We start from the raw sequence: 23,649 nt of genomic DNA on the forward strand, positions 1-23,649 counted from the left end.
ACTGTAAATCTTCTTCCAAATTAGTTTCTTAAAATTCCTTGTCACATAATTCCAACTTCTGCATCTTCTCAAAATTAGTGTTTGTTGATTGTATTTTCTCATTCAAGTTGAGATTTTCTGACAATGATTTTCAATTGAATCCTGAACACTGTGAGTATTGTGTTATGAGACACTAGCTTTTATTCAGGTCTTCTGTCTTATCAGTGCCTACTTACTGCCTGCTGGAGGTAGAAGTTCAGCGACCCTACTTTGCCTGTGCTGACACCCAGGGACAGAAGGTGCCCCGTTACTGTAAGACCTCAGGGTCCCCACTAGATGTTCGCTGACACAAACACCACCCTGGTGCTTCCATACTCTGACACTGACACTGCAGAGTGGGATAAGGACTCACTGTTGTCGGGAGGCTATAAAAGTCTCAGCTCCCCACTCCAGCATGTCTGACACCACCAACCCATTGCGGGTGGGGGTGTGTCTTGTCACAACTTGTGAGCGTCTAGGCCCCTCTTATATTTTGGTTACAGGAGTAGGGTGAGGCCCTTGTTTTTTCCACAGTGCTTGACTGGAGTAGGGGAGTTATCACCTAGAAGTGTTCCGTCTTGCTAGGCTGCCCCTTCCCTCATGTTCTAGACGGAGAGAGCAGGCTTTTTGGAGGGCTGTCTGTGTTGCTATTTCTGGATAGCTGGCTTCTCCAGCTCCCACTGTTGGACACAGGAGGCAGAAAGAAAACCCAAGGAACCTGCCTCTGTGTTGTTCTTCGGTCCTGTGGTCCCAGCCAGCCTGACTGCTTTTCTCCACCTCTCAGTGTCTTCTTGCTCTCATTTGATGTATAGTATCCAGAGGTTATAACTGTGCTTAGTGGGAAGAACAGGGAGAAGTGCATTTATTTACTCCAGAAGACTTTTATTTCATGTTAATTCCATAGTTATATTTGTTATAAATTCTCTGTAATCTTATTTTCAGTTAAAAAAAATTTGTATTGGGGTATAGTTGATTTTAGTTTCTGCTGTACAGCAAAGGGAATCAGTTTTATATATCCACCCTTTTTTAGATGTTTTTCCCACGTAGGTCATTGCAGAGTATTGAGTAGTTTCCTATGCCATATAGTAGTTAGCTACTCGGGCTTCTCTGGTTGTTCAGATGGTAAAGAATCCACCTGCAACGCGGGAGACCTGGAATTCTATCCCTGGGTTGGGAGGACCCCCTGGAGAAGGGAATGGCTACGCACTCCAGTATCCTGTCCTGCAGAATTCCATGGACAGAGGAGCCTGGCAGGCTATAGTCCAGGGGGTCACAAAGAACTGGACAAGACTGAACAACTTTCACTTTATTGGGTTGGCCAAAATGTTTGTTCGGGTTTTTGTACACTATCACAAACCTGAATGAACTTTTTGGCCAAGTCACAATATTTTATATATGCTGCTGCTGCTAAGTCACTTCAGTCGCGTCCGACTCTGTGCGACCTTTTATATATAGTAGTGTGTATATGTCAATCCCAATGCCCCATTTTATCCTTCTCCCCCATTCAGCTCCCATAAAATTATGTTAACCATAAAATTGTTTTCTACATCACGATTCTCTCTCTGTTCTGGAAATAAGTTACTTTGTCCATTTTTTAAGGTTCTATATACAAGCAATAGCATATGACGTTTTTCTTTCTCTGACTTACTTCACTCAGTATGAAAATCTCTAGGTCCATCCATGTTGCTGCAAATGGCATTATTTTGATCTTTTTATGCCTGAGTAATATTCCATTGTATATATGTACCACATCTTCTTTATCCATTCCTCTGTCGACGGACATTTAGGCTGCTTCTGTCTCCTGTCTACTGTAAACAGTGCTTCACTGAACATTTGGGTGCATGTATCGTTATGAATAATGATTTTCTTTAGATTTATCCCTGGTAGTGGGACTGTGAGGTCATATGGTACTTCTGTTTTTAGTTTTTTAAAGGGATCTCTATAATGTTCTGTATTGTGGCTGTACCAATTTACATTCGCACTAGCACTTTAGGAGGGTTCCTTTTTCTCCACAACCTCTCCAGCATATATTGTTTGAAGATATTTTGATGGTGGCCACTCTGGTGGCACTAGTGGTAAAGAACCCACCTGCCAATGCAGGAGACTTAACAGACATGGGTTTGATACCTGGATTGGGAAGATCCCCTGGAGGAGAGAGGGCATGGCAACCCACTCCAGTATTTTTGCCTGGAGAATCCCATGGACAGAGGAGCCTGGTGGGCTACAGTCCATGAGGTCACAAAGAGTCAGACACTGAAGCAACTTAGCAGGTAGGTACCCTCTCTGACCAATGTGAGCTGATCACCTCATTGGAGTTTTGGTTTGCATTTCTCTACTAGTGATACTAAGCATCTTTGCATGTGCTTTATGGCTATCTTTGGAAAAGCGTCTATTTAGATCTTCTGCCCATTTTTTGATTGGGTTGTTTGTTTTTGTTATTGAGCTGCATGAGCTGTTGTATATTTTAGAGATTAATCCCTTATTGGTCACTTCATTTGCATATATTTGGTTGCCTTTTTACTTTGTTTATGGTTTGCTGAATTCTCCCTCCTTTCCTATCTTCTGTTAAAAAAAAAAATTAATAAACAGAAACCTCAATTAAATAGGATAGAAGACCAGAAGGGGGAGCTCTCACATCCTCTGATGACAGCAGGGCCCAACAAGAAGACCTGGTAAGAACTGGTCAAATTGTTAAACTGCACAGAAGAAAATGCTAAGCTAAAATCAGTGAAAGAATGGAGAGGACATTCCTGCAGTACCTTAGGGTTGAGACAAAGACCCACCAAGCTCTCAGAGGAAAGGCCAGAAGCAGTTTCCATGTTTACATTCTAGGGCCTGACGTGAGCCAGATACAGACTGATCCTTAAGCTGCTTACAAGGGATACACTTTAAATATAAGCACATAGAAAGTTTGAACTAGAATCATGGAAAATAATTTACTACAGAAAAATTTTCCAAAACTAAAATGCAAATTCACTTTAGTGGAAGACTAAAACTCACCTCTTTTAATAACAGAAGCAGCAGACCACAAAATATTAAAAAAAGATTCAGGTACAGATGATCTGAATAAGACAATCAACAAACGATCTAATTAACACATTGAGAACATTTGGTAAAATGTTAACATTCTCGTCAAATACACAAATCAAAATCGACTACATGCTGGGCCAGAAAGAAAGCCACAGTATATTTCTCTGTGACAGGACAGAGTATGTTCTTGTTCATAGAAAACAGTAACTATAGTATATTAGAAAATGTCCAGCTGCCTAGAAATTAAAGACTATAGTTATAAATAACCCAGGTTCAAAAATTACAAACAAAAATTTGAAAATATTTTTAAATTAACCGGTTTGTTTATTTTTGGCTGTGCTGGGGCTTCGTTGCTGTGTGTGGACTCTGTCAGGTTGTAGTAGGTGGGCTTCTCATCCTGGGGGCTTTTCTTATTGTGGTGCCCAGGCTCAGTTGCCCTGAGGCATGTAGGATCTTCCTGGACCAGGGATTGAATCCGTGTCCCCTGCATTGGCAGGCAAACTCTCAACCAGTGAACCAGCCAGGAAGCCTCTGAAAATACTGTAAAATGAATGATAAAGCAGGGGCTGAGGGACAAAGACAAATGAAGCAGAACAGACTCCACGAAATCACCAACACAGATCTAGGGACCTATGCCACACGGCAATAGGAAGTGATGGTAGTGTATCAGTTAGTGTCCAATCGGGAACAGAAACCACACGTGATTTAAACAAGGGAAGTTTAATATAAAGCTATACTATTAAGCCATGATAAAAGAGAAAATATAACTTACAATGGAACCCTAGGACTGAGGAAGAGTGCCCAAGGAGGAATAAACTTCAAAGTGTTATCAACCATGGTCCTTGGACTCTAATCAGTAGAAATGAAGAGGTCTGATGAGCAATTCAGGTAAGACTTCACCATGAGAACATGTTAACAGGTGCCTAACTGGGTCTTGGAGGAGAGTGGGGTGGTTCTTTAAATGGGCTGAGGGTGGGGGCATTGGTGGGCCTGGCCAGAGGAATGGTTTAGGTAGTCTTCTCACACCCTTGTGGCAGTGCTGTAAACAGGAATCATGCTCCTGGCACTTAGAAGGGGCAGTTGATTTGTGGCCTTTTCGAATCTTATTGCTCATAATTGCTGCATTCGCACCTGTATACAGTTATTTTGACTCCCTTGTAGCTTCTCGGTTTTCCAGTGCTGGAATATAGATGGAGTAGACATCTATGTGCAAGTGCAAGCACTCCAGTAGAGGGTCCCAGGTCCCAGCCTAGCTCTCACCCCTGGTGGAGAAGTTCCGGGCCTTGCCTAGAGCAGAGCTGGACCATGGTTGCTGAGCCAGCAGAAAGCAACCTTGGGAGGCAGACGAGCCACAGCTGGAAGCTGGGAGGGAAGCGTGCAGGAGGAGTGGAGGTGCTGACGAAGATGGGAGGCCAGGATTGTGCTGTCTCCAAGAAAGCCACGGGGAGGGGAGAAGCAGGCTGTGCTGGGGTTAACACGTTGCCGAGGAAAACGTGTCCTGGCCGTGTGGCTTAGGTGAGCATCGCTGGGTGTCCCCCATTGCAGTGCTGACTCAGTGCACAGCCCCTGGAAGGTGCAGGACAGCCCCTTCCCCTGGTGGTCTCCCTCCAGCTGTCTCTGCTGAGAAAGGTTACCCCCTCTCTCTCGCTCTCTTTAGTCACTCAGCTGTGTGGACTCTTGTGACCCCATAGATTGTAGCCCACCAGGCTCCTCTGTCCATGGGAGTCTCCAGGCAAGAATACTGGAGTGGGTTGCCATTTTTTTCTCCAGGGGATGTTCCCGACCCAGGGATCGAACCCAGGTGTCCTGCATTGCATGCAGATTCTTTACCAAATTAGCTATGAGGGAAGCTGAAGGTTACCATGCTGCCCCCTTAACGGAGAGCCGCCTAAAGAGCTCTGTCCGCTGTTGCAGAGAGCACTGCAAGGTGCACTGGGGGCTGAGAGGCGATGAACTGATAACTGGTACAATTACTTTTGGTAAACAGAACTGGTTCAATTGGAGATACATATGGAAAATGTATCTTTGCCCATTCCTGCACTATGTGCAAAATTAATTCTATAGACAATGAATCTAAATGTTAAAGATAAGAAGGAAATATGGATTTTTTAGAAAGATTTCTAGATTTAAGAGCACTCTCTAGCTTTTCAGAATGTTTTTATTTTATTTTTAAACTTTACACAATTGTATTATTTTGTCAAATATCAAAATGAATCTGCCACAGGTATACATGTGTTCCCCATCCTGAACCCTCCTCCCTCCTCCCTCCCCATACCATCCCTCTGGGTCGTCCCAGTGCACTAGCCCCAAGCATCCAGTATCGTGCATCGAACCTGGACTGGCAACTCGTTTCTTACATGATATTTTACATGTTTCAATGTCATTCTCCCAAATCTTCCCACCCTCTCCCACAGAGTCCATAAGACTGTTCTATACATCAGTGTCTCTTTTGCTGTCTCGTACACCGGGTTATTGTTACCATCTTTATAAATTCCATATATATGCGTTAGTATACTGTATTGGTGTTTTTCCTTCTGGCTTACTTCACTCTGTATAATAGGCTCCAGTTTCATCCACCTTATTAGAATGGATTCAAATGTATTCTTTTTAATGGCTGAGTAATACTCCATTGTGTATATGTACCATAGCTTTCTTATCCATTCATCTGCTGATGGTCATCTAGGTTGCTTCCATGTCCTGGCTATTATAAACAGTGCTGCAATGAACATTGGGGTACACGTGTCTCTTTCCCTTCTGGTTTCCTCAGTGTGTATGCTCAGCAGTGGGACTGCATAAATGGGTTGAATGCCCCAACCAAAAGACAAAGACTGGCTGAATGGATACAAAAACAAGACCCATACATATGTTGTTTACAAGAGACCCACCTCAAAACAGAGGACACATACAGACTGAAAGTGAAGGGCTGGAAAAAGATTTTCCATGCAAATAGGGACCAAAAGAAAGCAGGAGTAGCAATACTCATATCAGATAAAATAGACTTTAAAACAAAGGCTGTGAAAAGAGACAAAGAAAGTCACTATATAATGATCAAAGGATCAATCCAAGAAGAAGATATAACAATTATAAATATATATGCACCCAACACGGGAGCACCACAGTATGTAAGACAAATGCTAACAAGTATGAAAGGAGAAATTAACAATAACACAATAATAGTGGGAGACTTTAATACCCCACTCACACCTATGGATAGATCAACTAAACAGAAAATTAACAAGGAAACACAAACGTTAAACGATACAATAGACCCAGTTAGACCTAATTGATATCTATAGGACATTTCATCCCAAAACAATGAATTTCACCTTTTTCTCAAGTGCACATGGAACGTTCTCCAGGATAGATCATATCCTGGGCCATAAAGTTAGCCTTGGTAAATTCAAAAAAATAGAAATCATTCCAAGCATCTTTTCTGACCACAATGCAGTAAGATTAGATCTCAATTACAGGAGAAAAACTATTAAAAATTCCAACATATGGAGGCTGAACAACACGCTGCTGAATAACCAACAAATCACAGAAGAAATCAAAAAAGAAATCAAAATTTGCATAGAAACGAATGAAAATGAAAACACAACAACCCAAAACCTGTGGGACACGGTAAAAGCAATCCTAAGGGGAAAGTTCATAGCAATACAGGGACACCTCAAGAAACAAGAAAAAACTCAAATAAATAACCTAACTCTACACCTAAAGCAACTAGAAAAGGAAGAAATGAAGAACCCCAGGGTTAGTAGAAGGAAAGAAATCTTAAAAATTAGGGCAGAAATAAATGCAAAAGAAACAAAAGAGACCATAGCAAAAATCAACAAAGCCAAAAGCTGGTTCTTTGAAAGGATAAATAAAATTGACAAACCACTAGCCAGACTCATCAAGAAACAAAGGGAGAAAAATCAAATCAATAAAATTAGAAACGAAAATGGAGAGATCACAACAGACAACACAGAAATACAAAGGATCATAAGAGACTACTATCAACAATTATATGCCAATAAAATGGACAACGTGGAAGAAATGGACAAATTCTTAGAAAAGTACAACTTTCCAAAACTCAACCAGGAAGAAATAGAAAATCTTAACAGACCCATCACAAGCACGGAAATTAAAACTGTAATCAAAAATCTTCCAGCAAACAAAAGCCCAGGTCCAGATGGCTTCACAGCTGAATTCTACCAAAAATTTAGAGAAGAGCTAACACCTATCCTGCTCAAACTCTTCCAGAAAATTGCAGAGGAAGGTAAACTTCCAAACTCATTCTGTGAGGCCACCATCACCCTAATACCAAAACCTGACAAAGATGCCACAAAAAAAGAAAACTACAGGCCAATATCACTGATGAACATAGATTCAAAAATCCTTAACAAAATTCTAGCAATCAGAATCCAACAACACATTAAAAAGATCATACACCATGACCAAGTGGGCTTTATCCCAGGGATGCAAGGATTCTTCAATATCCGCAAATCAATCAATGTAATACACCACATTAACAAATTGAAAAATAAAAACCGTATGATTATCTCAATAGATGCAGAGAAAGCCTTTGACAAAATTCAACATCCATTTATGATAAAAACTCTCCAGAAAGCAGGAATAGAAGGAACATACCTCAACATAATAAAAGCTATATACGACAAACCCACAGCAAACATTATCCTCAATGGTGAAAAATTGAAAGCATTTCCTCTAAAGTCAGGAACAAGACAAGGGTGCCCACTTTGACCATTACTATTCAACATAGTTTTGGAAGTTTTGGCCACAGCAATCAGAGAAGAAAAAGAAATAAAAGGAATCCAGATTGGAAAAGAAGTAAAACTCTCACTATTTGCAGATGACATGATCCTCTACATAGAAAACCCTAAAGACTCCACCAGAAAATTACTAGAACTAATCAATGATTATAGTAATGTTGCAGGATATAAAATCAACACACAGAAATTCCTTGCATTCCTATACACTAATAATGAGAAAACAGAGAGAGAAATTAAGGAAACAATTCCATTCACCATTGCAACAAAAAGAATAAAATACTTAGGAATATATCTACCTAAAGAAACAAAAGACCTATATATAGAAAACTATAAAACACTGGTGAAAGAAATCAAAGAGGACACTAATAGATCGAGAAATATACCATGTTCATGGATCGGAAGAATCAATATAGTGAAAATGAGTATACTACCCAAAGCAATTTATAGATTCAATGCAATCCCTATCAAGCTACCAACAGTATTCTTCACAGAGCTAGAACAAATAATTTCACAATTTGTATGGAAATACAAAAAACCTCGAATAGCCAAAGCGATCTTGAGAAAGAAGAATGGAACTGGAGGAATCAACCTACCAGACTTCAGGCTCTACTACAAAGCCACAGTTATCAAGACAGTATGGTACTGGTACAAAGACAGAAATATAGATCAATGGAACAAAATAGAAAGCCTAGAGATAAATCCAGAATGTTTTCTAGATTTTAAGAAGAAAACATAGGCTATATCATCATTACTTGGTAATAGGCAAGTATTTCTTAAGAGGATATGAAAAGCACTAATAAAAGTGAAATTTCTTAAATTGGACTGTGTTAAGATTTAAAACACCTGTTCAAAACCCTGGTGGCTCTGTGGTAAAGAATCCACCTGCCAATGCAGGAGGCACAGGAGACAAGGGGTTGGATCCCTGATCCTGGAAGATCCCACGTGCGGCCCCGCAAAGCAACTAAGCCCCTTCACCACAGCTTTTGAGCCTGTCCTCTGGAGCCGGGAGCTGCAGATACGGAGCCTGTATGCTACATCTGCTGACGCCTGAGTGCCCCAGCACCCATGCTCTGCAGGAGGAGAAACCACTGCAGTGAGAAGCCCTTGCACCACAACTGGAGAACAGCCACTGCTTGCTACAACTGAAGAAAAGCCCGGGCAGCAACAAAGACTCAGCACAGTCAGGAATAAATGAATACAGTGACCCAGTTCCATAAGCAGAGCTGGGCTCAGAAATGACAGCACTTAGCCTAGGACCTTCCCTATTTCATGTGAAGCTTGTACTAATAGCACCAAAGTCATCCCTATCACCATATATTTTTATTTGAAGATAAATAAAATTTCAAGTTTATTTTCTCAATGTAGGTGAGTTCTATTTGAAGAAAATCCTGCTATTGGGGACTTAACTGAAGGAGAAATCTGGGCAATTTCCAAACTTTACAAAAACTTCCCTTGCAGCTTTCCCTTTAAAGGGGCATAGTCCCACTGTACTTTTTAAAGCACAGTTCAGTTAGGAAGAATTCAGTCTACATGCAGATTTTTCAGAAATGTTCGGATGCATCAACCTATGTACACCTTTGTTCTGATCCCTTTTTTTTCTCTGTTGAGTATCTTCCATTCTAAACATAAGCCACATGGTAGTATGAGATTGGTTTGATCACTGGGCACAGTATTTGAATCAATTATAACAAGATAAGTAGTAGTTACAATCAACTTTATTGTATTTAAACACTGTCCTTTTATACAAGACAACGTGGGCTCAGCTTATGTATTAATATTGGCTTGAACACATGTATCTAATTTAATTCCTTCTCAAAAGTGCACTAAAACTAAAATAGCAGATTTCTTTTTTTTTTTTAATATAAATTTATTTTAATTGGAGGCTAATTACATTACAATGTTGTATTGGTTTTGACATACATCGACATGAATCTGCCACGGGTGTACACGTGTTCCCCTCCTGAACCCCCCTCCCACCTCCCTCCCCATCTCATCCCTCTGGGTCATCCCAGTGCACCAGCCCCAAGCACCCTTATCATGCATCGAACCTGGACTGGTGATCCATTTCACATATGATAATATACATGTTTCAATGCCATTCTCCCAAATCATCCCACCCTCACCCTCTCTAACAGAGTCCAAAAGACTGTTCTATACATCTGTGTCTCTTTTGCTGTCTCCCATACAGGGTTATTGTTACCATCATTCTAGATTCCATATATATGTGTTAGTATACTGTATTGGTGTTTTTCTTTCTGGCTTACTTCACTCTGTATAATAGGCTCCGGTTTCATCCACCTCATTAGAACTGATTCAAATGTATTCTTTTTAATTGTTGAGTAATACTCCATTGTGTACATGTACCACAGCTTTCTTATCCACTCGTCTGCTGATGGACATCTAGGTTGCTTCCAGGTCCTGGCTATTATAAACAGTGCTGCGATGAACATTGGGGTACACGTGTCTCTTTCCCTTCTGGTTTCCTGGGTGTGTATGCCCAGCAGTGAGATTGCTGGATCATAAGGCAGTTCTATTTCCAGTTTTTAAAGGAATCTCCACACTGTTCTCCATAGTGGCTGTACTAGTTTGCATTCCCACCAACAGTGTAAGAGGGTTCCCTTTTCTCTGCACCCTCTCCAGCATTTACTGCTTGTAGACGTTTGGATAGTAGCCATTTTGACTGGCGTGAAATGGTACCTCATAGTGGTTTTAATTTGCATTTCTCTGATAATGAGTGATGTTGAGCATCTTTTCATGTGTTTGTTAGCCATCTGTATGTCTTCTTTGGAGAAATGTCTATTTAGTTCTTTGGCCCATTTTTTGATTGGGTCATTTATTTTTCTGGAATTGAGCTGCATGAGCTGCTTGTATATTTTTGAGATTAGTTGTTTGTCAGTTGCTTCATTTGCTATTATTTTCTCCCATTCTGAAGGCTGTCTTTTCACCTTGCTTATAGTTTCCTTTGTTGTGCAAAAGCTTTTAATTTTAATTAGATCCCATTTGTTTATTTTTACTTTTATTTCCAGTATTCTGGGAGGTGGGCCATAGAGGATCCTGCTGTGATTTATGTCAGAGAATGTTTTGCCTATTTTTCCTCTAGGACTTTCATAGTTTTGGGTCTTACATTTAGATCTTTAATCCATTTTGCATTTATTTTTGTGTATGGTGTTAGAAAGTGTTCTAGTTTCATTCTTTTACAAGTGGTTGACCAGTTTTCCCAGCACCACTTGGTAAAGAGATTGTCTTTTCTCCACTGTATATTCTTGCCTCCTTTGTCAAAGATAAGGTGCCCATGCTGCTGCTGTGTCGCTTCAGTTGTGTCCGACTCTGTGCGACCCCATAGACAGCAGCCCACCAGGCTCCCCCGTCCCTGGGATTCTCCAGGCAAGAACACTGGAGTGGGTTGCCATTTCCTTCTGCAATGCATGAAAGTGAAAAATGAAAGTGAAGTCGCTCAGTCGTGTCTGACTCTTAGCAACCCCTGGACTGTAGCCCACCAGGCTCCTCCATCCATGGGATTTTCCAGGCAAGAGTACTGGAGTGGAGTGCCATGGTGCGTGGATTTATCTCTGGGCTTTCTATTTTGTTCCATTGATCTATATTTCTATCTTTGTGCCTGGACCATACTGTCTTGATGACTGTGGCTTTGTAGTAGAGCCTGAAGTCAGGCAGGTTGATTCTTCCAGTTCCATTCTTCTTTCTCAAGATTGCTTTGGCTATTCGAGGTTTTTTGTATTTCCATACAAATTGTGAAATTATTTGTTCTAGCTCTGTGAAAAGTACCGTTGGTAGCTTGATAGCGATTGCATTGAATCTATAAATTGCTTTGGGTAGTATACTCATTTTCACTATATTGATTCTTCCGATCCATGAACATGGTATATTTCTCCATCTATTAGTGTCCTCTTTGATTTCTTTCACCAGTGTTTTATAGTTTTCTATATATAGGTCTTTTGTTTCTTTAGGTAGATATATTCCTAAGTATTTTATTCTTTTTGTTGCAATGGTGAATGGAATTGTTTCCTTAATTTCTCTTTCTGTTTTCTCATTGTTAGTGTATAGAGATGCAAGGGATTTCTTTGTGCTGATTTTATATCCTGCAACTTTACTATATTAATTGATTAGCTCTAGTAATTTTCTGGTGGAGTCTTTAGGGTTTTCTATGTAGAGGATCATGTAATCTGCAAACAGTGAGAGTTTAACTTCTTCTTTTCCAATCTGGATTCCTTTTATTTCTTTTTCTTCTCTGATTGCTGTGGCCATAACTTCCAAAACTATGTTGAATAGTAGTGGTATGAGTGGGCACCCTTGTCTTGTTCCTGACTTTAGGGGAAATGCTTTCAATTTTTCACCATTGAGAATAATGTTTGCTGTGGGTTTTCTTTAAAAAAAAAAAAAAAGACGTAAACCCCTAAGATAGCAGCACCATTTTGGAAGCTGAAAAACAAATGAACAAATAAAAACTGATTTAATAAGCACAAGAGCACTGAACCCCTAGAAAGCAGTGGGGAAACCTAAGAGTTGATTTGAATTATCCTGCTGAATCTTTAAAATGCACAAGAAATAGCACCATCACATACCTCTGCAGCTGAAAGTGAGAAGCGTGTGTGTCGTGTCTGACTGTTTGAGACCCCACTGATGATAGCTGGCCAGGCTCCTCTGTCCATGGAATTCTCCAGGCAAGAATACTGGAGTGGGTTGCCATTGCCTTCTCCAGGGGACCTGCCCAACCCAGGGACTGAACCCAGGTTTCCTGCACTGCAGGTGTCTTTACCATCTGAGCCACAAGGGAAGCCCAAAAGTGGGAAGGATCTTACCCTCAAATAAGGATAACATGAATGAATGATCTGAGAGCAGTTTCATCTCTAGATCCTTCTTCCCATTCATGTTCCTAAGCAACTGCTTCTCCCCAACCCTATGGAATTCTGCATGTTTATTCTCTGGAGCAGGTAAAACAGAAAATCTAGAAAGGGAGCACCAGACTCAAAACAAGGATTAAGTGACCATATGCATACTGAATGATAAATGTAGAGGCAAACTTTATTTCTCTCCCAGAGGTATGCAGCCAAACTCTTACCCTCCAGACAGTCTCTTAGAGAATTCTTCTTTGGAGAATCTAACCAGGCCAACAGGAAAAGACTTCAAGATACTGACTTCAGAAGTTGCCCCCAAATATTCCTGTAATGCGACTGAACAGTGATGTTCAAAGTCAATAAGTCCTGCCTACAGACCCAGAGTTTCAGTGATTATTTTAGTTCCTCTTAATTAGGAGCAGATGAGGGAACATTATCAGACATCTGAGAAATACCTCAGAGAGAGGTATATTAGTTTCCTAAGACTGCCACAACAAAGCTGTTTAGTCTGCGTGACTTAAACAACAAAAATTTATCTTCTCGCAATTCAGAAGACTGGAAGTCTAAGATCAAGGTGTCAGTAGGGTTGGTACCTTCTGAGGCCTTTCTCCTTGCTTGGAGATGACCATCTTCTTTCTGTGTCTTCACAGGATCTTCCCTCTATGTAAGTCTGTAACTTAATCTCTTGTAAGGACACCAGTCATATTGGATTCAGCTCAGTTCAGTCATTCAGTCATGTCCAACTCTTTGCAATCCCATGGACTACAGCATGCCAGGCTTCCCTGTCCATCACCAACTGCTAGAGTTTTCTCAAACTCTTGTGCATCGAATTGGTGATGCCATCCAACCATCTCATCCTCTGTCATCCCCTTCTCCTCCTGCTCTCAATCTTTCCCAGCATCAGGGTCCTTTCCAATGAGTCAGCTCTTTGCATCACGTGGCCAAAGTACTGGAGCTTCAGCTTCAGTGTCAGTCTGGATTCAGATTCAGCATAAGCTTCAGAATCAGCATCAGCTTCAGCATATTGGATTAGGTCATCCTAAACCCCATGGACGGAGGAGCCTGGTGGGCTTCAGTCCCTGGGTTGGACACGACTGAGCGACTTCGCTTTCACTTTTCACTTTCATGCATTGGAGAAGGAAACAGCAACCCACTCCAATGTTTTTTCCTGGAGAATCCCAGGGAGGGGGGAGCCTGGTGGGCTGCCGTCTATGGAGTTGCACAGCGTTGGACACGACTGAAGCGACTTAGCAGTAGTAGCAGCAGCAGCAGCAATGACCTCTTTTAAACTGATATCCCCTTTAAAGACTCTATTTCTAAACACAGTCTCATTCTGTGTTTGAGGGGGACAGAATTCAGCCCACAATAAGATGATAGGGACCAAAAGAAACCATAACAAAAATGCAACTGAAGGAAACACTGTGCAAGAACAAGAAACCTATTAATCTTAGAGACATAAGAGAAGAGATTAAATAAGAACAAGACACCACAGAAAAGAAACATTCAGAGAATGGAAAGGGGTTCTTGGAAGTTAAAAACATAATAGCTGAAATGAAAACAATATTGGAAGATAAAGTCAAGGAAATCTTCTAGAAAGTAGAGTAAAAAGAATTGGAAAACAGGATGAAATATTTAAGAAAATGCTAAAAACCAATCCAGGAAGTTCAATATCCAAATAGTATGATTTCCATAAAGAATGTTTGGAATAAACAAAGAGAGGCAATCATCAAGAAAAGAACTCATGAACTATGAAAATTCCCTTCTGGCTAAATTGTAAAATGTCTCAAAGACCATCACTCCCACCCTAACAATGAGAAGAAGCAAGATAAGCTACAAAATAATGGTTTAAAACCATGATTTTTAAAAAGCTAATCAAAATGCCTGTGTGTACAAACAGAGATGAACAAAATTCTAGAAAGTCATAAGTTCTTTTTAGGAAGGAAGATACCCACCACTGATTTCATCTTGGTTAGAGCTGTGGGAGGAGGAAGAGTCTTCCATACAAATTTAATATCCACATATCACAGTTACTTACATATACGGTTAATTACTTTAAAAAATCAAGGTGAGAAATCAATTGAATGGGGGAAAGAACTTTTTCTTGCCTTTAAAAAAAATGATTGATGCTGTGAAAACTAACCAGATGGGAAAAAGATAAACCTTTTCACACCAAAATGGATCATATATCTAAATGTGAACACTAAAACAATAGAACTACAGTAAAAAAAAATATGATTATAACTCTAGTGTAGACAAAGACTTTTAGGTTGGACATGAGAAACACTAGCCATGAAGTAAAATATTAAATTAGAAGTCTCTGTTCATTAGAAGACACCAGTGCAATAGCTGAACACTGGAAATACCTCCAAATATCTCCAAGAGAACTGATAAATATACTAAAGCATAGTTATACAATGGAATCTACTCAGCAATATAAAGGAATAAAACTAGAGATATATGCTATACATGTATGAATCTAAAAAATATTATATTGGGGAAAAGACATCAGAAGAAAAAGATACATATTGCATATGACCATTTATGTAATGTTCAAAGACAGGAATGGAGAAGGAAATGGCAACCCACTCCAGTATTCTTGCCTGGAGAATCCCAGGGACGGGGGAGCCTGGTGGCCTGCCATCTATGGGGTCGCACAGAGTCGGACACGACTGAAGCGACTTAGCAGCAGGAGCAGCAGCAAAGACAGGAAAAAATTAAGATCATACGAATCAGAAAACAGTTGCCTCTGGGATAGGAGGCACTGACTAGAAAGGGGAACAATAGAACTTTCTGGGGTGATATAAATGTTTTATGTCATGTTTGGCAGTCACACAGGGGTATACATTGTTCCAAAATGAACACAAGATTTGTTCACTTTATTGTTTGTAGTTACACCTCATCAAATTGTACTGAACTCTGAGCAAACTGGGAATATAAAAAATTTCCCTAGCTTGGTCTACAAAAAGTTACAGCTGACATCATACTTAATGATGAGGAACTAGAAGCTTTCCCACTAAGATCAGGAACAAGGTGAGGCTATCCCATTTCACTGCTCCTTTCAACATCATACTAGAAGACCTAGCTATTGCCTAAGACAAGAAAATAAAAAGTGTATAGATTGAGAAAGAAGAAATAAAACTTTCATGATTATGTATTGGTAGAAAATCTAAAAAAAAAACCCAAAAAACTCACAGAACTTACAAGTGATTATTACAAGATTATAGGGTATAGGTTTAATACACAAAAGTCAATCAGTTTCCTATCTAATAGTAACGAACAAGTAGAAGTTGAAGTTAAAACTCAATACCATTTACATTAACATCTCCAAAATGAAATACTTAGGTATAAACCTAACAAAATATGGATAAGATATTTATGAGAAAAACTGTAAAATTCTGATGAAAAAAATAAAAAAACTAAATGAATGATATTCCATGTTCATACCTCTTAGGATATGAAGGGAGACTCATTATTGTCAAAATGTAGTTCTTCTCAACTTGATCTACAGATTCAAGGTAATTTCAATCAAAATCCCAGCAAGTTATTTTGTCAGTATTGACAAATTGATTTTAAAGTTTATATGGAGAGGCAAAAGACCCAGAATAGCCAATTCAGTATTGAAGGAGAAGAACAACTTTGGAGGGTTGACTCTACCTGACATCAAGATTTACTATAAATTTACGGTACTGAAGACAGCATGCTATTAGTGAAAGAATAGATAGTGTAACAGAATAGAGAGCCCAGAAATATATTCACACAAATATAGTCAACTGATCTTTGATAAAGGAGTTAAGTTACTAGGATGAAGAAAAGATAGTCTTTTCAACAAATGATACTGGAACAACTGTATATCCACATGCAAAAGAATGAATCTAGACACAGACCTTATATCTTTCATAAAAATGACTCAAAATTGTTGACAGACCTAAATGTAAAACAAATAAAAACCATAAACCTTTTAGAAGAAAGTGAAAGTGTTAGTCGCTCAGTTGTGTCCAAATCTTTGCAACCCCATGGACTACAGCCCACCAGGCTTCTCTCTCCATGGAAATCTCCAGGCAAGAATACTGGGGTGGGTTGCCATTTCCTTCTCCAGGGGATTTTCCCAACCCAGGGATCAAACCCAGGTATCCTGCTTTGCAGGCCAATTCTTTCCCATGTGAGCCACCAAGGGACAGGAAGGGGAAACTGTTAGTTGTGAAATGTGGGGTTTAGTTCCCTGACCAGGGATTGAACCCAGGCCCCCTGCATTGGGATTATGGAGTCTTAGCCACTATACCACAAGGGAGATCCCTTTGGCAGATAACATAGGAGAAAATCTAGATGATCTTGGGTTTGGTGGTGACCTTTTTAAGACTCAAAACCAAAAGCATGATCCATGAAAGAAATACTTGATAAGCTGGGATTCAGTGAATTAAATACTTCTTGTCTGTGAAAGACAGTGTTAAGAGAATGAGAATTCAAGCCACATACTGGGAGAAAATATTTGCCAAAAAAACCCACATCTGATAAAGCACTGTTACTCAAAACATATGAAGAACTCTTAAAATTCAACAATAAGCAAAGTAAGCAGCCATATTTTAAATGGGTTAAAATCTTAACAAATCCTCACCAAAGAAGATATTCAGATGTCAAATAAGTATGTGCAAAGATGCTCCATATAATCCACTAGAATGAAGTCATCAGGGAAATGTAAATTAAAACACTGAAATACCTCTACACACCTCTTAGAACAGGCAAAATTCAAAACACTGTCAATACCAAAAGCTGTCAAGGATGTGGAACAACATGAACTCTCATTCCCAAATGAGTTGAAAATGTGTGTGCACACAAAAACCTGCATATGGATGTTTATAGCAGTTTTATTCGTAATTGTCAAAACTTGGAAGCAACCAAATTGTCCTTTGGTAAGTGAATAAACTGTGGTACATCAAGACAATGGAATATTAGTCAGCATTAAAAAGAAATGAGCTATCAAGCTATGAAAAGACATGAGAGAATGTTAAATATTTTATTAAGTGAAAGAAGCCAATATGAAAAGGCTATATACTGTGTAATTCCAACTACACAACATTCTTAAAAAGCAAAACTATGTTTGCCAGGAGTTGGCGAAGAGAGAGGAATAAGTAGGCAAAGCATGGTGATTTTTAGGGCAGTGAAACCATTCTGCATGACAGTAATGGTAGATACGTGTCATTATATATTTGTTCTACTCCAGGAGTAATCCTAATTTTAACTATGCATTTTGGGTAATAACGGTTTTTCAATGAAGGTTCATCAACTTTAACAGATTTGCCACTCTGATGTGGGATGCTGATAGTCGGGGGTGGGGGCCGAGGGGCGGGGAGCAGACTCCCAGGTGGCTCTGGGGTAAAGAATCTGCCTGCCAATGCAGGAGACACAGGAGATGCGGGTTCAGTCCCTGGGTCAGGAAGTTCCCCTGGAGGAAATGGCAACCCACTCCAGTATTATAGCCTGGAAAATTCCATGGACAAAGGAGCCTGGTGGGCTACAGTCTTTGGGGTTGCAAAGAGTCTGACGTGACTGAGCGACTGAGCACACACCCACGTTGATAGTGGGAGATACTATTTGTATGCAGAGGGGAGGGGTACGAGAGAATCTCTGTACCTTCTGTTCAAGTTTGATGTGAACTTAAAACTGCTCTAAAAATATAGTCTATTAAAAATGTGTTGAAGTAAAAAACAAAATGATTCCAGAAAACTTCTCTAAACTGAAAGATAAGTGATGTATGAGTGAAAGGACCCACCAAATGTTTTGTACAACATGTGAAAACAGACCCACACCAAGGTACAAAATTATGAAATTTCAGAGCACTGTATGGGTCCAGAGATAAAAAGCAGGTAACATACAAAGAATTATGAATCAGAATGATCCTGGACTACTTAACAACACTGGACACAGAATGACAGGGTGACAATGCCTTCAAAGTTCTGAAAGAAAATCATCCTCAACCTCAAATTCTATACCCAAACTGTCAAATAGGAGGAAAAAGCAAAAAAAAAAAAAAAATTTTTTTTTTTTTGAGATACACAAGTTCTCAGAAACTCTCTCTTATGTCTCTGCATGCTTCTTAGGAGACTACTGGGGATGTGCTTCACCAAAATGAGAGGAGAAAGCAAGACAGAGGAAGACTGGAGTCAGGAACCAGGAGATCCCAGAGAGGAGACTGGTGAAAGGATGCCCAGAGGGGCGTTTGCAGAGACAGCTGCCAGAATGAGAGCTGACTACCAAATGCAGCATGTGACTCAGGAGAGACTGTCATCACCACAATAACACCTCTGTAGTACCTCCATAACCTGAGCAAGAATACCCCAGAGTGTGGCCCAAGCTCTTACCTGTTCTTCATTTTCTCTGACCGTATGTTGACTGGGGCTTCCCTGGTGGCTCAGAGGCTAAGAAATCTGCCTGCAATGCGGCAGACCCAGATTCAATCCTGGGTCAAGAGGATCCTCTGGAGAAGGGAATGGCAACCCACTCCAGTGTTCTTGCCTGGAGAATTCCATAGACAGAGGAGTCTGGTGGGCTGCTATCCATGGGGTCCCAAAGAGTGGGACTTGACTGAGGGACTATCACTTTCACTCATGCTGATTAAATTCCTGCTCCCCCTCCAAGCCCTCCTGCCTGGATCTGCTGAAGACACTCATTTCACCCCACGGAAGCACTCTCAGTGTACTCCTAAGATTTGGAGATGCTGCCCCTAAGTCGCTTCAGTCGTGTCCGACTCTGTGCGACCTCATAGACGGCAGCCCACCAGGACCCGCCGTCCCTGGGATTCTCCAGGCAAGAACACTGGGGTGGGTTGCCATTTCCTCCTCCAATGCATGAAAGTGAAAAGTGAAAGTGAAGTCGCTCAGTTGTGTCCGACTCTTAGCGACCCCATGGACTGCAGCCTTCCAGGCTCCTCCATCCATGGGATTTTCCAGGCAAGAGTACTGGAGTGGGTTGCCAGTGCCTTCTCCGAAGATTTGGAGATAGATTTGTCAAAAACTGCTATAGCCTGGTAAAGTTTCATGTGAAACTCGGGTCAGGGGCAGAAGATGAGGTAAGATGTCCCAACTCAAGCTGTGAGGCTGAAAAAAAGGGGAAAATTCCTGCTTCTTCTACCTTTTGTTTTAGTCAAGCCTCTGTGGATTAAATGGTGTCCGCTGATTCAAATGCTAATCTCATCTGGCAGCTCCTTCACAGACACACCTGGAAACAATTTTTAATCTGGGTGCCACTATGGCAGTCAAATTTGACACATAAAATTAACAAGGGGTCTGCTAGCAAACTGGCCTGACCTTGGTCCCAGAGGGAGACATGATCTTTATTATCCTGGTCAGTTCCCAAGATTGTTTGCTGTACAAATATCCTTTGAAAGATAGTCTTTTTTTTTTTTTTAACTTTTTGTAAAATTTTATTTATATTTTATTGAAGGATAATTGCTTTACAGGGTTTTGTTGTTTTCTGTCAAACCTCAACATGAGTCAGCCATAGGTATAGTCTAGGGCAAAAGTGATCAATGACTCTTGACAAGACTCGCAGAAGTGAAAACGGCCCCTGGAGGAATTCTCTTCCAACAGCTGTGGCAAGCCTAAAAATAAGTTACTAAGTATCCCATTCCGTTCTCTGCATATGACAGACAGAAGACCAATCCCTGCCCATTGGAGCCATTCTAAGTACACGGAATGTGGGGAGACCTGTGTTTCTAGGACTTGATCATAATCTTGCCCTCATACTTTCCCAGAAAATGCCCTTGGGAAACTCTCAGATGAACTGAAATCAGACTAAGACTTGGGGACACTGTTCAGTTTCTCTTTTCCTGAGAGCCTTTTTCTAGCAGAGGTTCTACTGGTACTCAGTTTCCCCACATTCAACAATGTATTACTTGGGGATACTTATGTTGACTTAAAAAGAAAGTACAACGTGTAAGTTGAGAATTATGTTTTATTCGGCAAACTTTCTGAGACCGTCACGTCCTATGTCAATCTTTAAACTTGCTTCATTGGCCGAACTATTGCCCCAATTAATTGTTGACCTTTAAGCCAACTTTTTCACTCTCTTCTTTCACTTTCATCAAGAGGCTCTTCAGTTCTTCACTTTCTGCCATAAGGGTGGTGTCACCTGCATATCTGAGGTGATTGATATTTCTCCCAGCAATCTTGATTCCAGCTTGTGCTTCCTCTAGCCCAGCATTTCTCATGATGTACTCTGCATATAAGTTAAATAAGCAGGGTGACAATATACAGCCTTGACATACTCCTTTTCCTATTTGGAACCAGTCGGTTGTTCCATGTCCAGTTCTAACTGTTGCTTCCTGACCTGCATACAGATTTCTCAAGAGGCAGGTCAGGTGGTCTGGGATTCCCATCTCTTTCACAATTTCCCACAGTTTATTGTGATCCACGCAGTCAAAGGCTTTGGCATAGTCAATAAAGCAGAAATAGATGTTTTTCTGGAACTCTCTTGCTTTTTCGATGATCCAGCAGATGTTGGCAATTTGATCTCTGGTTCCTCTGCCTTTTCTAAAACCAGCTTGTACATCTGGAAGTTCATGGTTCACGTATTGCTGAAGCCTGGCTTGGAGAATTTTGAGCATTACTTTACTAGCATGTGAGATGAGTACAATTGTGCGGTAGTTTGAGCATTCTTTGGCATTGCCTTTCTTTGGGATTGGAGTGAAACCTGACCTTTTCCAGTCCTGTGGCCACTGCTGAGTTTTCCAAATTTGCTGGCACATTGAATGCAGTACTTTCACAGCATCATCTTTCAGGATTTGAAAGAGCTCAACTGGAATTCCATCACCTCCATTAGCTTTGTTTGTAGTGATGCTTCCTAAGGCTCACTTGACTTCACATTCCAGGATATCTGGCTCTAGATGAGTGATCACACCATCATGATTATCTGGCAAACAGCTGGGGAAACAGTGGAAACAGTGGCTGACTTTATTTTCCTGGGCTCCAAAATCACTGCAGATGGTGATTGAAGCCATGAAATTAAATATGCTTACTCCTTGGAAGGAAAGTTATGACCAACCTAGACAGCATATTAAAAAGCAAAGACATTACTTTGTCAACAAAGGTCCCTCTAGTCAAGGCTATGATTTTTCCAGTGGTCATGTATGGAAGTGAGAGTTGGACTATAAAGAAAGCTGAGCCCTAAAGAATTGATGCTTTTGAACTGTGGTGTTGGAGAAGACTCTTGAGAGTCCTTGGACTTCAAGGAGACCCAACCAGTCCATCCTAAAGGAGATCAGTCCTGGGTGTTCATTGGTAGGACTGATGTTGAAGCTGAAACTCCAATACTTTGGCCACCTGATGCGAAGAGCTGACTCATTTGAAAAGACCCTAATGCTTGGAAAGATTGAGGGCAGGAGGAGGAGGGGATGACAGAGGATGAGATGGTTGGATGGCATCACTGACTCGATGAACATGGGTTTGGGTGAACTCCGGGAGTTGGCGATGGACAGGGAGGCCTGGCGTGCTGCGGTTCATGGGGTTGCAAAGAGTCAGACACAACTGAGCAAATGAACCGAACTGAACTGAATTGTTGGTCAGGTGTCTCTGTGTGATTTTCTTCTGACCTATTAAATGTCTGTTTTACTTGTCCCATTTAAAAATAACCATTTAGGGACTTCTTTGGCAGTTCAGTGGTTAAGACTCTTGCACCCCCAGTGCTAGGGGCATGGTTTGATTTCTGGTTGGGAACTAAGATTTCCCCATGCCACAGGGTGCAGCAAAATATAAATAAATAAAATTTAAAATGAAAATAAAAATAATCATCTAAAGATTTCTTTATACATTTGGGATAAGTCTCCTTAAAATTTCTACCTGTTGGAAAGGAATCTCTGGCTCTTCCCTACATTTTTTTTTTTTCTGTTAATCAATCTGCTACTGCTGCTGCTACTGCTAAGTCACTTCAGTCGTGTCCGACTCTGTGCGACCCCATAGACAGCAGCCCACCAGGCTCCCCGTCCCTGGGATTCTCCAGGCAAGAACACAACCTAAATAACATTAATTATTTAATGATTTTATTAGCATGTGTAAGACACATTGAGGGGAAGAGGAGAACACATTTCCCAAGATGGTTTTCCTGTTTGTTTTAAACTAAGGGAGTTCTTAGGTTAATCATCATATATATATATATATATATATATATATATATATATATATATATGTATATGGCTTCCCTGGTGGCTCAGTTGGTAAAGAGTCTGCCTGCAATGCAGGGGACCCAGATTCAATCCTTGGGTCAGGAAGATCCCATGGAGAAGGGAATGACAACCCACTCCAGTATTCTGGCCTAAAATAGAGAATTCCATGGACAGAGGAGCCTGGTGGGCTACAGTCCATGGTGTTGCAAAGAGTTGGATATGACCGAGCAACTTTCACACATAAAATATACACTTTTATTTTCCACCTTCTGATTTTTTACATAGTTACCAAAAAATTTACCAATTTTCTCCAATTAAAACTCTCTCCAATTTAAAGCATCTATTATCTGGCCGATAATGAGATATATATTAATAGTGACTCAAACCAATCAGGCACAAGAGGCTTCCCCACAAGAGAGTGGGGAGGATGCTGCCTAAACAAGACCCTAAGAGAGTTTCCTCCCAAAAACAGTCCAAGAAAGTAAAGGCCTTCGTTGTACAGGCCAGCACAACAAAAGTTAAGATGACAGGAAAAACAAAGAAAAGCCTGGGAGTTGGTACAAACAGACAAAAGACCATTCAAAATCCCACTTTATTTGATTGGCTGCCAAACGTACACCATACCTGTACATTTTGGATGACAAAGACCAAGTTTTCAAAACATAGCTACAAAAACACGCATGCACATGCACGCACGTGTGAACACACACACACACACACAAAATGCTGGCAGATCAAGTAGAACATTTACATTTCAAAGGCATAGGAAGAGAAATGCAAGTTCCCCCAGAAGGGCTTTTGTTTTTTTAAGGTCAATATTCTG

At 40.5% G+C, this 23,649-nt stretch overlaps 1 long non-coding RNA gene across 1 annotated transcript in view; it reads right to left on the reverse strand.

The window, feature by feature from the left end:
- Positions 1-23,649, reverse strand: part of LOC133234089 (uncharacterized) — a 51,453-nt gene that overhangs the window by 16,134 nt on the left and 11,670 nt on the right. The gene's annotated exons all lie outside the window — the stretch shown is intronic.

Source organism: Bos javanicus, chromosome 21 (assembly GCF_032452875.1).
Source record: "Bos javanicus breed banteng chromosome 21, ARS-OSU_banteng_1.0, whole genome shotgun sequence".
NCBI classification, from domain to species: domain Eukaryota; kingdom Metazoa; phylum Chordata; class Mammalia; order Artiodactyla; family Bovidae; genus Bos; species Bos javanicus.